This window comes from Salvia splendens, chromosome 13 (genome assembly GCF_004379255.2).
Source record: "Salvia splendens isolate huo1 chromosome 13, SspV2, whole genome shotgun sequence".
Lineage (NCBI taxonomy): Eukaryota > Viridiplantae > Streptophyta > Magnoliopsida > Lamiales > Lamiaceae > Salvia > Salvia splendens.
This window is the reverse complement of record NC_056044.1, coordinates 2,757,683-2,763,985: the sequence shown is the minus strand read 5'-3', so window position 1 is coordinate 2,763,985 and position 6,303 is coordinate 2,757,683.

Below are 6,303 nucleotides of genomic sequence, written 5' to 3'. Positions count from 1 at the left end.
AATTTGGTTTCTACTAAATGTCCAAATATAACTTTGGCCCATACTTGGTCTGTAAAATCGGATCCAATACTATACTTAGACATCATCTACAACATTATATACTCAATAAATTTGAATAAGAATTTAGTACTAGTATATTTTAATTAAAGACATACTAATATACATTATTATTATTATTTAATCTAAGAAATCAAACACTTTGTAGAGTATATATTTAATAAAAAAATTTAGTCAATTATATATTAATATTTGACCTATGAAATTTTAACCCTCTAACTAAAAACTTAACTAATTTATGACCTGTCTATATGTAACCATAAATTAGAAATAATTTTGTACCTGACATTATTATTTCCGCTAGATACACTATTGTGACAAAAATGAATTTAAATGAATATAAACATTGATATAAGATTTTCTATTAGAAAGCTAAAATTGTACAGTTTTTTTAAGGTTAACTAACTTCAGTTATACAAAATTAAAAATCAACTAGCCATATGCACAAATTTGTTATTTTTTATAGTAAAATAAATTTCTTTGTCCAAATTAGTCAAGTTGTTCTAAGAGATGTAATATTCGACAATTAATGGCGCCGGCAGATACCCATCAACGTCAAATTTCTTTGGGGAAAGTTCTTATAATTAATGTGAAAATTGCTATCTATTAATCTTTGCCCATCTTTGGAGGAAAAAAATTGCCTATTAAACTATTAGAGTATCCGCAACGGTGGCGCCGTAATCCGCGTCCGTCCGCGCCGCTGGCACGGCGCAGCTCGATGCATCGAGCAGGTGACGTGGCGGCACGCGATTGGGCAACGACATAGCCGTTGCCTTTGAATATTTTTTTATTTAAAATTTGTTATTTAATTATAAATAATGATAAAAATAAAAAAAAATTGTTTTCCAAATCCCAAAAATATTGCCGTTTTTTTGCCCGTTTTTCTGAATTTTTTGGATTTTTTTTTATTTTTTCCCCCAAAATCATCTATAAATACTTAAGCGGTCACAAAGGCAGCGGCCCAACACTTATCCTTGAGGCGGTCGCCGACCACCGCCTATGGATTTGGCATGCATATTTCGGCGTTGCCGGAGCCAACAACTACTTGAACGTGCTCTATTCGTCACCCCTCTTCAATGATGTGATGAATGGTGTAGTACCGGCGATCGACTTCACCGTCAACGGAACTACATACCACATGAGTCACTATCTCGCCGATGGTATCTACCCAAGGTGGTCGACTTTTGTGAAGACGCTCAGCAACCCGCACGACCCGAGACGGGTTCTTTGTGCGCAGCGTCAAGAGTCCGCGCGGAAAGACGTCGAAAGAGCCTTCGGGGTCCTTCAAGCCCGATTCAACATTGTGAAGGCCCCGACTCGGCTGTGGTACGTGAATAATATCGCCGACATCATGTTCACGTGTATTATCTTACACAACATGATTATAGCCGACGAAGGGCCGAGGGCGGCTAGCTTCTACGACTAGGATGAAGCCGGAAGCTCAACAGTGAGGTCTCCCCCACGCCGAGGTGAACATACGACGGTTGGCCAGAGGATCGAGACAAGGCACACAATGCGCGATACCCGAACCCACATTTAGCTACAAGAAGACCTAATCAAACACATGTGGGCGAAATTCGACAACGAGTAGTGGTTTTTTTTAATTTTTAATTTTTAGGATTTTAATTATGTCATTTTTATTTTATTTGTCATTTGTAATATTATTTAGGTTTTCTAATGAATTTTAGTATTATGGAAATGTTTTTGTTTAATTGAATTTTAAATTAATTGTGCTCGTCCTTGCGGAAGAGCACAACTGTGAGTGTTATGCTTTTGCCAGAGAGCAGACAGAAAAAGTGGGGCCGGACCCACAACCATTCCGCTGGCAAGAGCACGGTTGTGGATGCTCTTACCATCATAATTAATATGTGCTACAATAGGAACTTTCCAAAAAAACCACATCTCCTAATTTTGGAAAAATCCAATTTCAGTTAGCAAGTCTTGTCTTTTGATAGTTTTTAAGTGGAGTACTTGTTAGAGTTACGTTATTCTTGTGTTCGGAATAGGTTAGCAGATAACACCCGGATGTGTGATGCTTCTCGTTGCTTTTCATATATAGTTGTTTTTAGTATTTTTTTTACTTAAGGTGTATGTCATTAATTTTTATTGTTATTTATATTGCGATTTACTTTGCATTGTTACTATCTTGTTTGCTTTCATTTAGATTTGAGTATTTGTAACAAAAAAATCAATACCATTTTAAAGTTTTTTTAAAAAATTAACTCTTATATAAGGGAGGAAATTACAAATAAACTCCTATACTATAGATATGAGGAAATTACAACTGATATCAAGAGGGCTCGAAGTTATAGATGCACCCACTGTCACACAAATAAACGCAAATCAATATCTCTAGTTGTTTGGAACTCTAGCCTACTAATTAGAGGAGAAATATTTTATCATTTTGATTTCACTTCAAGTTCTTGATATTTAATATGCATAAGTGCATGTTATGTCTCTAGTTCTATTGTGTTTGTTTTCTTGCTTTGAATGTGGATGCCCCACGTTGGTTGTCTATGTCGTTTTGCTTTCTTTTCTAAGATTAGGATTGGATATGAATATGATGTCAGCCTTTTTGATGAGTTTGTGAGGATCGTCCGGTCATCACCACCTATTTTTGGTATTTTATAAAAAATTATTTATAATATCCATATGTTATATATTACTATTAATATTTAGAGTTCCCACGAAATAGAAGGAAAAAGCCAAAATAAAAAAAGGGTCAATTATGAGATTGTTATTCCAGAGTTTGGCTGAGCTGGAGACCTTAGCTATGATTCATGAATGTATACAAGATTGTCACTCTATCCTTTAATGAGAAAAAAAGAGAGTTATAAATTTCCATATTATATCATTAATCCATCTTTTTTGGAAGTAGCCATACACATCTTTCTCTTTTATTCTACTAACTTCTACTCCTATACTTGCGATTTCAATTTTGACTTTCCACGCATTTTATTTGTTATTATATCACACAAGATATATGATTATCATCGAAAAATAATAATGATATAATTACAAAGTCCCTAGATACCAAATATGGTTATTCATCTCATTTTAATCTAGTTAGAATTTGTCACTGGTAGGAAAAATTCAACAATTATTTAAGTTCGTGATAATATATATTAAGTTCAGGAAAAAAACAATTTTTAAAAAAATTTCATGACATTAAGAGTCAATATCCCTAATAATAAGAAAAAAACAATGAGATAACGTCACAACTCAACACTAGCTAACCTAAATCAATGAAAACGCTAACACAAAAATGATACTCCAACAACACGATTACACGAGACATACTTGTACTAATTTGATATGAACATCATAGAAAACGCTAGGACACTGTTATCCTAATTAATTCATATAAATTGACATTGGACCATTCAAATTGTCGTTTTATATATCGATCTATTTAGATCCGAGACTTATATATCTAGTCAAAAATCGAATTAAATTGACATAGATTATGGCATCAGTTGAACTTGTACAAACAATTGCGACATGATGTGGATTACTTAATTATCTGCTGTGCAACAACATAAGCCATTTTTTTTAGCTAAGTAATTATAAGTACTTTTTATTTTCTAAATCAAAATTTAAATTAAAGGAATATTCTATTTATTATGGAATTATGGAAAGAAGATATTCTATTATTGAATATTGGATAGAAGATGGGTGTTTAGGTGTCAACAATGGCTTTGAGTGGCCATCTCCATCATGATCTTTGGGTTTATCTTTTTGACAATATTCGAGAAAAACGTTTTATTTAATCATTGTACCAATTTATTTATGTACATTTTTTCCCTTTCTAATCTCCTTCCGAATCATTATCTAAATGGCAACATTAGGATAAACTTGTGATATAGTGATGAAGTTTTAGTGTAATCATATGTTATGAAACATGTTTAGTTACTTAAGAAAATCTATGTATATGTTTTGTTACGTAGTGACTTTTTGTTATGATGGTAGTATTTTTTTTATCACACAATATATATGGATAAGATCCAGTATTTTCCATTGTTTAATAAAAATAAAACATATTGAGATTGTTTTTAATTTTTTTTATTTAAAAAATAAAGTTAGAAAAAAGATATGCCCTAGCTAGCTTTGAGGTTATAAACCATGATATATAAACTAATAAATGAAAACTATAAAATATAATCATACCCAATGGGATGCAAGAAATCTTAGTTGATGATTACAAAAGTAAAGTAAAATATATAAAAATAAAATTAAAGAAAAAAAATGAAAATTTGAAAAAAATGAAAGTACTAACTACAATCTCAAGTGGTCCGTAAAACTAACAATAAAACGCAATTGATCAATATGTAAAACACCATACAATAAATTGAGGGTTAGAATCGCAATAAAAAAATAATTAATCCTGTTTAAAAACCCATCCAAAATACTATCATTATTAATCCTATTCAAAAACCCATCCAAAAAATCATTATTAGTCCTATTTTAAAAGCATCCAAAAATTCATTATTAATCATATTAAGAAACCCCTCCAAGTGCCAAAACTAACGCCATAAATTCATGATGTCACAGATTCAAACACATAAATGATAAATCAATAATCACACTTCAAAAATGTGGGTGTCATTTAAAAACTGGCGTCTATGGTTTGTTGAATTTGGTTTAATAGAATTTTAGTCACTTGTAAGGCCATCCACAACGCTGTTCCCCTACCGTTCCTAAACTGTTCCTTAAACTACTATTTGCGGGCCCCACTGTACTTTTTTACTCCATTCCTTAACTAAGGAACGAAACCTGCAACCCTCCGTTTCTTATCCGTTCCTTAACCGTTCCTTAAATTACTATTCATTCAATTTCATTTTTTATTTTTATTTCCAACCCAATTCAACTAAAACAAACACACTTCATTAAAATTAAAATAACATTACAACTTAAAATTCAAAAAAATAGAAAAAGACATAATTAAAATCCTAAAAAAAATTAAAAAATGACATAATTTAAAATACAATTTTATAGAGACAACCAATAATAAGTTTGTCCCACATCGAAAGTGGAACATAAAACATTCAAGGATGTCTCTATAAAATAGAGACAACCAAGAATGAGTTTGTCCCACATCGAAAGTGGAACATAAAACATTCAAGGATGTCTCTATAAAATAGAGATAACCAAGAATGAGTTTGTCCCATATCGAAAGTGGAACATAAAACATTCAAGGTTGTCTCTATAAAATAGAGATAACCAAGAATGAGTTTGTCCCACATCGAAAGTGGAACATAAAACATTCAAGGATATCTCTATAAAATAGAGATAACCAAGAATGAGTTTGTCCCACATCGAAAGTGGAACATGAAACATCCAAGGATGTCTCTATAAAAGAGAGACAACCAAGAATGAGTTTCATAAATTCAAGGATGTCTCTATAAAATAGAGATAACCAAGAATGAGTTTGTCCCACATCGAAAGTGGAACATGAAACATTCAAGGATGTCTCTATAAAAGAGAGACAACCAAGAATGAGTTTCATAAATTCGCAAGCCCATCAAATATATATGGGCTAATACGAATTTATAGTATTCATTTATTTGTAAAAATTGTTTTTAAATATAAAAAACAATTTTTATAAATAAAAAATATTTTTTAAAAATTTATTTTTTAAAAAAAAATGAATTTATTGCGTCAGCGTGACGACGCCCACTCGCGGGCCGGCGAGTGGGCGTCACGCACGACGCAGGGCGAGCCACGTCGCCGAAGCGCGTGGCGACACAAGCCGTGCCGCGTCTCGCGGCGACGGCATGGGCACGACACGGAGACGGAACGCACCTCCGCAACGCGTGGTGCGCCGGTTCCGTTCTGCCGGCACGAAACGCGGAACGCGGGCGGCCCGCGTTGTGGGTGCTCTAATGTTACAGAATTGAATTCGATATAGTAATAATATTCCAATTTAACTTCAAATTATTTGTTTAATATTTAAGTAATCAATATATAATTACTATCTCTCGGCTCATTCACTCGGCATGACCATTTTTCAATATCATATGAGATTTTCTTTAGATTTGTTTAGTGTATTGACATATAAAGATAGAATGTAATTGGTTATTTTACTAAGGAAAGACAAAAGTCAACATTAAAAAAAAATAAACATCTTAAATCAATGTTGTAAAAACCGGACCGGCAAGCGAACCGGCGTCGTTACTGGTTCACTGGTTCAACCGGTTCACTGGTCGAACTATTGGTTGAACCGGAATACTGTTTATATATATATAT